Genomic DNA, 12,532 nt, shown 5'->3' with positions numbered 1-12,532 from the left:
TGTCAGTGGGAGGAAGACTGCTCCTTAAAGAGGTGTCAGTGGGAGGAAGACTGCTCCTTATAGAGGTGTCAGTGGGAGGAAGACTGCCCCTTACATTGGTCTCAGTGAGTCAAAGCCTGCCCCTTACATTGGCAATAGCGGAAGGAAGCATGACCATTACCATGGATACAGGGGAAAGTAGACCATTCCTTATGATGCTATCAGGGAGAGGAAACATACCCCCAGCATTGATGTCAGTGGGAGGAAGAATGCTCCTTATATAGGTGTCAGCGGAAGGAAGACTGTCACATTGGTTTCAGTGAGTCGAAGACTGCCCCTTACATTGGTGTCAGTGGAATGAAGCTAAACATCAGGAAGGCTTCCTCCCACTGACATCATTATAAGAGGGAATCTTTCTTACAATGGTATCAGAGATATGAATAATACCCAGGGGCGGACTGACTATTTGGAAACTCAGGCACTGCCCGAGGGCAGTTTGGCCAAGGACACAGGGGCTCCATGATCCCCTATTGCCCGGGGGCCCCATGAGTTGTCAGTCCGCCCCTGATAATACCCCAGCATTGGTGTCAGTGGGAGGAAGGTATTCTCTTATTTAGGTGTCAGTTGGTTGAAGACTAAATCTTACCTTGGTGTCAGAGGAGGGGGGCTGTCCCTTACATTGGTGTTAGTAGGAGGAAGACTGTTTGTTATATAAGTGTCAGTGAGTCAAAATTGCTCTTCACATTAGTGTCAGTAGAGGAAGCATTACCCTTTCAATGAAGTCAGGGGAAGGTATACCAACAATAGGAAAAAGAATGACCCTTATATAAGTATCCGTGGGAGGAAGACTGCCTGTTATATAGGTGTCAGTGGGTGAGAGTACCCCATATATTGGTGTCAGTGGGAGGAAGCATAACTCTACAGTGGAATCAGTGGAAGGTAGACTACCCCCTACAATGCTAGCAGAGAGAGGAAAAATACCCCAGCATTGTTGTGACTGGAAGGAAGTCTGCCCCATACCTTGGTGTCAGTATAGTAAGATTGCCCCTTACCTTGGTGTCAGTGGGAGGAAAAATATCCACTTACATAGGTATCGGTGGAAGGAAGACTACCCCTTACTTTGGTGTCAGTGGATCAAAGACTGCCCCTTGCATTGATGTCAGTGGAAGGAAGACTGCTTGTTCTATAGGTGTCAATGGGAGCAGTGCGGTCTTTATTAATGATTGGACCTTGGGTAGCCCCCCCCCCCCCCAGCAATTTCATTCTCCACCTGCTTTGAGACATACAGTGCATAGCAACTCAAATAGACTCAAAATCAGCTTACTGCAGCAGATCAGGCAGCAATTGCGATTGGTTGCTGGCAATTACCACGGCACCACCTGCCTGGAGTTTGCATGTTCTCCCTGTGCCTGCGTGGGTTTCCTCCGGGTACTCCAGTTTCCTCCCACACTCCAAAGACATGCTGGTAGGTTAATTGGCTCCTGTCTAAATTGTCCCTAGTATGTGTAGGTATGAATTTGAGTTAGGGACCTTAGATTGTGTGCCCCTTGAGGGTTAGGGACTGATGTGAATGTACAATATATATGTAAAGCACTGTGTAAATTGACGGCGCTATATAAGTACCTGAAATAAATAAAATTACAGCATATCATTATCGTTCACTGACTAGTTGCTAGAGGTTACAGCACATGATTTCTGCTTGCTGATTGGTTGCTAGAGGTTACTGCCCATCATTACCACTCACTGATTGGTTACTAGAGGTTACTGCACACCATTACTGATCACTGGTTGCTAAAGGTTACTGCAAATTATTACCACTCACTTATTTGTTGCTAGAGGTTACTGCACTTGATTACTGCTCTGCCATTGATAGCTAGAGGATACTGCACATCCTTACCACTCACTGATTGGTTGCTAGAGATTACTGCATTTCATTATTACTCACTGATTGGCTGCTAGAGGTAACTGCACATCATTACTGCTCACTGATTGGTTGCTGGAGAATACAGCAGATCCCTACTGTTCACTGATTGGTTGCTAGAGGTTACTGTACATCATTACCACTCACTGGTTGCTATTGGTTACTGTGCATAATTACCATTTACTTATTGATTGCTAGAGGTTACAACACATCATTACAGCTTAAAGATTGTTTGCTAGAGGTTACCACATTTGATTACATCTCATTGATTGGTTTCTGAAGGTTACAACACATCATCTTACTGCCTGCACACAATGGACTGAGAATGCGAGGGGACCCACCAATAGACCGAAAATCCCTAGGGATTCTAGGACTCCTGGGACCAGTGGCAGCGCTGGTGGGGGGGATGGGATCAGTGGCAGTGCAGGATGGGGACGGGAGGTGACATTTCTCACACCGACCACCAATGTTAGGTGGTATTTACACTGATGACCAAGAGTCTGGCTCAACTGTTGTATTAGTGGCTTATCCCTGGCTGAGACCTGTATGCCTGCCCCGTATAAGCAGATACAATCAGATCTCTGAACTCACCAAACACCTTTTTCTCATCCATGAAGATCTTTATTGAATGCGGCCGGGTACAGCAGACAACAGAATGTGGCAGATGATTTTAAATACTGTATTTGCAGGTCAAAACATGGTAATGCATTTCCCCAATGCGAGTAGATTAACATGTGGCCATGAGACAAGCAGCAATTTTTATGAAATGAAGGCAATGGGAGAAGGAAGGGAAAATACATCATAAATTGGGAGGAAGCATAGAAAAAAATGGTGCAGTAACCAAAATGACCACAAGATGGCAGTATATCAACCAATATACTGGGGTCAATAAACAATGGCTTAGGGAAATTACCTTTGTAAATTCTCAATTCACAGTAATATGAACATTAGCCATGACTATGTATTGTATTATATTTTCATACAAGTGTAACAGCACAACCAATGTAAGGGGGGATTTACACTGACCACCAGTGTAATGGGGAATTTGCACTGACCACCAATGTAATAAAGAAATTACACTGACAACCAATGTAATGGGGGATTTTACATTAACAACCAATACATTTCTACACTGACCTTAAATTTAAGGGGGACCACCATTGTAAGGGAGGATTCGACACTGACGACAAATGCATGTTAGGTTTTTTTATAACGACTACCAATATAAAGAGGAGTTTCTACACTGGCCACCAATGTAAAGGGGATTTACACCACTAATGTAATAGGAGCATTCATAGTGACCATCAATGTAAGGGAGACATTCACTCTGACCACTAGTGCGAATGAAAGGATTCTACACCACACCCCAATGTAATGAGAAGATTTACAGGCATACCTCGGTTTACAAATGCCTCGGTTAATGTAATGTTCGGGTTACGAATGAAAATCCATTGAAAATAATGCCTCGGTTTTCGAATTGTTTTTGCAATACGAATGGATTAATTGGTTTTCAGTGCATTTACAATTTTTTTTTAAACATGTCCCTCTATAATACTATGCCTTTAAAGTGTACTTAATAAAGAGTTTTGAACAGATAAGACTTTTTTTTACTTTTTTTCTGACCTCCGGAACGGATTAATTGGTTTTCAATGCATTTACAAATTTTTTTTTAATGATGTCCCTGTACAGTATTTATGCCTTTAAACTGCACTTTATAAAGAGTTTTGAACAGATAAAAGACTTTTTTTTTTACTTTTTTCTGACCTCCAGAACGGATTAATTGGTTTTGAATGCATTCCTATGGGAAACCGCGTTTTGGTTTACGAATTTTTCGCAATACGAAATGTCACGCAGAACGCATTAAATTCATAAACCGAGGTATGAACCGAGGTATGAACAAATATGAACATAGGCTAAATGTCTCAATTACATTGGTGGTCAGTGTACAGGCATACCTCGGTTTATGAATTTAATGCGTTCTGCGTGACATTTCGTATTGCGAAAAATTCGTAAACCAAAACGCGGTTTCCCATAGGAATGCATTCAAAACCAATTAATCCGTTCCGGAGGTCAGAAAAAAGTAAAAAAAGTAAGTTCACTCTGAGATATCAGGACACAGCACAGGATGAACACTTTAAGGGTCAAAGGAATGTAAACTGGAACAGTTGGCAAGCATGGGGCAGCTGCTTTGGGCCCCATAACAATAACTGGGCTCAAGGCAGCTGCCCCATTTGCCTCTTCTAAAGACGAGTCTGAGTGGGATGAAGACTAGATAAAGAATGGTGATGGTAAGAGCCAGGCATCAGCAGCAAGGCTCTTACCATCGGTCCACCATATCCACTACACATCTGGACCAGTCCTAGAGGCTGGTCAGCAGCTCTGAGGAAAGGGACTCGTCCCCGAAACGCTTCAGCCATTTGACCGCATTGACTGTTGGAACTCCTTACTTGCCATTGTGGCCATCTTCATAATGCAAATGCTTTTTAGATACATGGTTCGTCTGTGAGTATGTTTTTTATCCTTTATACCTTTGAATAAACCTTGGATAATGCACTAGGTGTGTGCACCACCTGTTTATTCTTTATCTAGTGGCTGATCTCCCTGTCTGAGGAGGGCTTCACCCCTGAAGCATCTCCTTTGGTTGCCGCTGTCCTGGTTCGCTTGGCTTTCCTTTGGCTGTGCATTTCCTGAGGCGCTGGAGAGTACATACGTTACCTGGGATGAAGACTACCCGTCACATTGGTGGTCACTGGGTCAAAGACTGCACTTTACCTTGCTGTCAGCAGGAGGGGGAGGAACGCTTTATCATATATTGATGGTCAATGGGAGGAAAAAACACTTGTTACATTGGTGTCAGTGTGAGAACATTTCCCCCTTACTGTACATTTCTCTTGATGGGAGGAAGATTATCCCTAATATTGTTGTCAGTGGAAAGAAGAGTGCCCCAGCATTGGTGGTCAGGGGGAGGAAGAATGTGCCATTTTTGGAGTCGTTAATTACTTACTCATGAATTCAGAGGGGGTATTCTATGTTTCAGGTCTCTGGCTCTGTCTCTGCCAAGAACTGATCTTAATAGGACCGAGTGCTTCCAAAGAAACACAAAACTGGTCCAACAGCCTCAGAATGGTCATTCACACAATAAAGATAATTAGGAATCTGCAGTCTTGTAGTTGAAGCAAACTTCAAATGCAAGCCAAATGCAAAAAATAAAATCATTTGAGCCCTAAAGCTAGCTGAAGACATCAGAGAATGTTTTCGTGTACAGCTTTAGTCATAAACAAGAATGATTGATTTAAACAAAGTTCCTGTTTAGAACATGGAGGAGAGTGAAGAAGGTGTCACTTAGCATGTTACAGACTATCTGAAAGCCAGCTTTCTGTATCTTCAAGACTCTATAGCTGCTAAGTTGACATGAGTAACAAACACAAAAATAGTGAAGCGCTAAAACGAATCCCTACATACGCACACAGTGCATATAATATTAAATGAAAACCATACCTCATAAGTAAAATATATCCGTGACATAAAAAATATGTCAATAGAAAACCAAATAAAATATTTTCCTTGCCCCTAAATTATTTCTTTAAATCATACATTGGTAAAAAATAGAAAATCCATGATAATACGAATAAACAGTGATGAAAAAATATATATATATAAAAAACTGTGTTAATTAATATATATATAAATATATATGTGATAATACCAATAATAAATGTGACACCTAACAGAATAAAAGCATATAAATAGTGAATCTCAATCAAATATACGTGATTGTTGTGAAAAAATTATGCTATTACATAAAAAAAACCACTAAAACTTGTGATGTTTAGATATAAAAAAGTGTCCATAAATGAACAAACACAGTCCATGCAGTAAGGTGAAAACGACACTCAGTGTTCTTCACTTCTAGTGCTCATAAAAAAGACAGGGAAGAAATCCTCCAATGGCAGCAATGCCTGCTCACCTCCCCAACTCGACCCGCAAAGGGCCACAAGGCTATATCTCTCCTCCAGGTAATCCTTTGCTTCCAAGCAGCTCAGTAAGGAATCACAGGACCTCCTCTCCACCTCCTCTCAAACGTCATATAGGACACAAACAGAGCTTCCCATAGTGTAATACCATTTATTTCAGACACTCCATATAGCAAAAAGTTTCCACTCACATGCGTTTTGTTAGTAAAATGCAGTCCTCCTCATTCCCTGGGTGCATTCACATGTACATAGGGAAACCAATATGGTCGCTGTGCTCGGACATCCGTCCCCACGTGACCGGAAATGATGTGTCTCTGGGCTGGGAAAAGCGTTCCGACGCGTTGCGTCACGTGCGTCGTGACTTCATTGACCCTGATGAAGTCACGACGCACGTGACGCAACGCGTCGGAACGCTTTTCCCAGCCCAGAGACACATCATTTCCGGTCACGTGGGGACGGATGTCCGAGCACAGCGACCATATTGGTTTCCCTATGTACATGTGAATGCACCCAGGGAATGAGGAGGACTGCATTTTACTAACAAAACGCATGTGAGTGGAAACTTTTTGCTATATGGAGTGTCTGAAATAAATGGTATTACACTATGGGAAGCTCTGTTTGTGTCCTATATGACGTTTGAGAGGAGGTGGAGAGGAGGTCCTGTGATTCCTTACTGAGCTGCTTGGAAGCAAAGGATTACCTGGAGGAGAGATATAGCCTTGTGGCCCTTTGCGGGTCGAGTTGGGGAGGTGAGCAGGCATTGCTGCCATTGGAGGATTTCTTCCCTGTCTTTTTTATGAGCACTAGAAGTGAAGAACACTGAGTGTCGTTTTCACCTTACTGCATGGACTGTGTTTGTTCATTTATGGACACTTTTTTATATCTAAACATCACAAGTTTTAGTGGTTTTTTTTATGTAATAGCATAATTTTTTCACAACAATCACGTATATTTGATTGAGATTCACTATTTATATGCTTTTATTCTGTTAGGTGTCACATTTATTATTGGTATTATCACATATATATTTATATATATACTAATTAACACAGTTTTTTATATATATATATTTTTTCATCACTGTTTATTCGTATTATCATGGATTTTCTATTTTTTACCAATGTATGATTTAAAGAAATAATTTAGGGGCAAGGAAAATATTTTATTTGGTTTTCTATTGACACATTTTTTATGTCACGGATATATTTTACTTATGAGGTATGGTTTTCATTTAATATTATATGCACTGTGTGCGTATGTAGGGATTCGTTTTAGCGCTTCACTATTTTTGTGTTTGTTACTTTATCACCTATTGGTTAAGGCAGAGTGATAGCAGCTGTTTAGGATAGGGACTCACCCATACCAAGCGCAGGAGGATATTCCCATTCATTAAGTTGACATGAGACTGCCGTCAGATCTGGGGCAAAAGTGATCAAAATGGTTAATGGTCATCTTATGTCTACGTGAAGCTCACCACATGCTCCAATCTCAATCTCCAAAGATAAATGTAATAAGTCAGCGCTAAAACAATAATTATAAATAGAAGGCTCCTAGCAATAGGTAAGCATACAAAAACCCAAGTATAACAGTAATAAAATAACAACAACAAATTAAATAATCAAGTAAATAAATGAAAACATCCATTATAAATCATGTGCATAACGTGAAAGTGAAAATCACACACGTAAAAAAATACATGAACTAAGAAGTCTTTTAGCTCCAGAAATGTCCGTGCACCATGTGCAACTGAGGGTAAGGCGGCACTTACCAGCTCACTAGCTGTTAATGCAGCAAGTCATACTTTAGATATTAACAATCTCAGCTTCCACTCTATGGACATGCAGCTCCAATCATCCACCTGAGGTCTTCTGACCGTAGCAGCAGCAGCCCACCACTAGGGGAGATTTTGAAGGCCATAATGCCACTGGATGGAAAAGAAGCACTCACGCAAGGAGCCAAATACCAAAATGGGCCAGATATAGTGTAGTAATTTAATACTGATGCTTAAGAATAACATATGGTATAAATGATAAAAAAATATCCAGATGCTAAATAGTAAAAACATATACAATAGTGCACTTACCCAGATGGTCACCACTTCTGTAAAGGGAAGTGGGGGTGTGACATCAGCGCATGGCTCCTCCCTGACGTGTTTCATGCCAACACACTTCTTCAGGGAATCTGCACTTTTGTTATATTTATATGTTACAATCTGATTGTACAGTCTCCTTACCATCTACCAACAACTGTGTAGTGCAAGGGACTGCCTGATTGAATTGAAATTGATTAGATAGTTTATGTAGGTTTTTATATTACATACTTTTGGTTATTCTAAAGAAGAAATTGGGCACTTTTGGTCCCACTAAAAACAGTCAGACAGGAAGTGAGGAAATACTCTGCAACAGGGGACAAAAACAGTAATACAGATCTGATGTGGGTTCTAGCCTTCTGCAACTCTACTGAAGAGAAAACATTTTTATTGCTGTCTGTGTTCTTTTACCCCCTTACTAGTAAAATGTCAGCAGGACTGAAAGTGAGGGCAAATATTTCTAATACGTCTAGTGCCCTCTAGTGCCTAGATAGTAGTAAAAACCTAGCATTGATTCTACTCCTTTCACACGCTATCCAAAACCAAGAAAACAACCAAGAAAACAATTTTGTCTGGTTATACACTTTAAAAGCACAGTTATCCTTTTGTGAAAAAAAGTAGTAAATGCAGCAATACAGATCTTATGATTAATTAGCATTTACTACTTTTGAAGCCTGCAGCATTGTACCAATGATCAGTGCATTGTGGGTATGGTGTGCAGGCTGTTGAGGTGTTTGTCCCCAGTCCCAGGTCCATGTGGCTTTACAGACTGATATGGGGCTAGAAGTAGTGTAGTTTGACTCAGAGGCAGAGCTTGAAGCTTGTGGGCCCTGATGCAAATGTTGACCTGGGCCCCCCCCCCTCCACTACCTTTCACCGTGCGCCAAGATGCTCCCACCACGCACCAAGATATGATAGCTGTAGGGTGGCTGTCTCTCTCTTTTCTCTCTCCTGCTGCCGTCTGCACGTTCACACAAGGTGGGGGCAGGCAGGCCACACTATGAGCTGTCGGGTGACAGCAGTAGGTTTGTATGTAAAAGAGGAAACTCAGCAGGCCCTCTGACTTCTATATCCACATACAAGCCCACTGCTTTCACCCAGCAGTTCTCAGTGTATCCTGCCTGGCCCTAACTTGTGCGCATGTTCAGGGCTGAGCAGGGGGGAGGGGGGTACTGTACTGGGCTGGGTGGGGGCTGATCAGAGAGTGTCACTACCACTACAGATATCACACCTTTGTTTTGTTTTTAAACATCTTTTACACCTTATTAAACAGCATCCAGTTACCTCTCTCATGGCCAGGCTGCAGTGATATGGAGGTGCAGGATATTAGGAAAACCCCCCCTTCCTAGCAATGACACATGCCCTCGTGCCTCCTCTTGGTATTGACAGATGACTCCTCCTTCAAGAGCCCCACTTCAAATAATCATAGATGACCCCCTCCTCCTGTAAAGACAGATGACTTCCCTCTTGGTAATGACACATGACCCCCTCCCCCCCACCAGGTAATGACAGATGAAACCCCCCCCCCTCTCTGCACCAGGTAATGACAGATGAAACCCCCCCTCTCTGCACCAGGTAATGACAGATGACCCCCATCTTCAGGTGACCTCCTCCTGGTAACAAAAACATGGCCTCCCCAGAGAATTACTGGTTTCCCCACTCCCACTGTCCTGGTAATGTCATTATATCCTCCCCCAATGCTGACAATGACAGATTCCCCATCCAGCTCCCACTCTGCTCATCCTGCTCAAACCTTCACAGTAACATCTGCAGCCTCTGAATCCCGCAGTCCCTTGGGGGCCCCTCAGGAAGTGTTATGGAATTTTGTGAGAATTTTTGTGTGCGTATCAGCAGGAGTTGTGGGGAGGGGTGGGGCGGTGTGTCTGTTCTCTGCATGGATCCAACCGGTATCTTTTTACCTCCCCAATCACAGCAGTACCAGCTCCTGGAAGGTGCTCTCCTCCTTCCCACAGCCTGGTGAGAGCTCGGCGTCCATCCTCGCCTGGTTGTCAGAGCTGACACTTTCCCTCACCCTGTCCTTCCTCCACTACTTTCTGGCTCAGGACTTGAAAATGGAACCAAAAGCTCAGAGGTCAGAGTTTCTGCTTTTCTCTGGATTCCGCTTTCCCTGTCATAGTGACAGGGAGACAGAACAGGCCCCCCCCGAAGCATGAGCGGGGTCACAATCGTGACCCTTAAGAACCCTGATGCTACGCCCATGGCTGAACTCCAGTTGTGGTGATGGCACCACCCTGCTCCTTCTGCTGTGGTGGCAGATGGGACTGGTAATATTTTCCATTGATGGATCCTGGACCTTAACATGGCTGTGTGGGCAAAGCCATGCACAGTCACACTAAATTAAATAAAATAAATATCAACAAGCTACAGACAAAAGCAACCAGCATTTCATGGTAAGGAGGGGGGCAGAATGTTATCATGCTTCATGTTACACCCTAAATATGGTTGTAACATGAAACATGGAAAATGTAACAAGAGGCTGAAAAATTGGTGCAGAAAAGAGGGGTTCTTGGAGAACTATGCTGACTTCTCAGTTAACGGCTCTGTAGTAGGGACGGAGTGCACCTTATTGGGGAGGGTACAGCTCTGTTGGGGGAGAGGATGGCCAAAAAGTTGGAGGGGCTGTTAAACTAGGTGCTGGGAGAGGGATCAGATGAAGCAATAGCCAGCAGTAAGCGAAGGTCGGAGGGTGCTAATGGAGCCATTAGTAGTAGTATAACCATAATACCTAAATGCTGGGTGAGTGGGTTGGAAAAAAAAATTACAGCCATAGAACAACAAGAATGATTCGCCAGTGAACACAAGGGATGACATTGCAAATGGGCAAGGGGGGAGGTGGAGTCCCTTTGGGTAGAGCTTCAAACAGAAGAAACAAGTGGGAAAATAATAGTGGGGGTATACTATAGGCTCATAATTTCTTAAATGTCTTACGAGACAACTTGATGGATGCCCCAACTAGAAATAATGCATTACTAGATCTAGTAATAACAAATGCCACAGATCTGGTTGCAGATGTAGAAATATGGGACAACTTGGGAACCAGTGATCACAAGATAATTACATTCAGCATAAATCATAGCAAAAGGAGGCACAAGGGTAGTACAAGAACACTACATTTCAAAAGAACCAACTTTTCTAAATGACGCTCAGTACTACAAGGTATCAAATGGGACCAAATCCAAAAAGCATTGAACACTAAGCAAAAATGGAAATACTTTGGGAACATACTAAATAAAGGTATTATCCTGTGTATTCCAATGGGCAATAAACATAAGGGCAAAGGTTAAACCTGGGTGGCGGATCACCGATCAACGGAAAGAGCCGAAGATGTCGGCTTGGTCATGTGATCAGCTGTGTACAATCACAGCTGATCACATGTAAATAGGGAAATGCCGGTTATCAGCATTTCTCTCCTCACGAGCTGTCACGCTGACAGCTCGAGAGGAGAGGAGAGCCGGTAATCAGCATTCCTCAGAGGGGACATGTGCACTGATCATCAGGGCACTGATGATCAGTGTGCCCTGATTATTTGTGTAGCCCCAGCAGTGCCACCTGTCAGTGTCCATCAGTGCCAGCTGTCAGTGCTCATCAGTGCCACCTGCCAGTGCCCATCAGTGCCTACCAGTGCACATCAATGCCACATATCAGTGCCCATCTGAGCTGCCTTTCAGTGTCACCCATCAGTGCCAGTCAGTGCCACCTATCAATGCCAGTCAGTGCCACCTATCGGTGCTGCCAGTCAGTGCTACCTATCAGTGCCAGTCAGTGCCGCCTATCTGTGCAAGTCAGTGCTGCCTATCAGTGTGTATCAGTGCCTCCTATCAGTGCCCGTCAGTGCTGCCTATCAGTGCCGCCTAACAGTGCCAGTCAGTGCCACCTCACAGTGCCAGTCAGTGCCGCCTATCAGTGCCAGTCGGTGCTGTCTATCAGTGCCGCCTAACAGTGCCAGTCAGTGCCACCTAACAGTGCCAGTCAGTGCCACCTATCAGTGCCAGTCAGTGCTGCCTATCAGTGCCGCCTATCAGTGCCAGTCAGTGCCGCCTATCAGTGCCGCCTATCAATGCCATATATGAGTTCTGCCTTTCATTGCCCATCAGTGATGCCTGTCAATGCCCATCAGTGCCACCTACCAGTGCCTCTTCATCAGTGCCCATCAGTGCCACCTATCAGTGTCCATCAGTGCAGCCTATCAGTGCCCATCACTGCAGCCTCATTAGCGCACATCAGTGAAGGAGAAAAATCACTTATTTACAACATTTTATAACAAAAACTAAGAAAAAATTTTTGTTTTCAAAATTTTCAGTGGTTTTTGGTTTGTTTAAGAAAAAATAAAAATCCCAGAGGTGATTAAATACCACCAAAATAAAGCTCTATCTTTCTCAAAAAAATTATACAAATTTCATATGGGTACAGTGTTGCATGACTGCGCAATTGTCATTCAAAGTGTGACAGCGCTGAGAGCTGGAAATTGGCCTGGGCTGGAAGGGGGTATAAGTGACCTGTAGGCTAGTGGTTAAACAATATAAAAAAAAAAGGTCTCATCTCACTGAT

The sequence above is a fragment of the Staurois parvus genome, unplaced genomic scaffold (genome assembly GCF_062004578.1).
Source record: "Staurois parvus isolate SC_StPar_1 unplaced genomic scaffold, SC_StPar_1.0 ptg000142l, whole genome shotgun sequence".
Taxonomy (NCBI): Eukaryota; Metazoa; Chordata; class Amphibia; order Anura; family Ranidae; genus Staurois; species Staurois parvus.
This window is presented reverse-complemented; position numbering follows the sequence as displayed.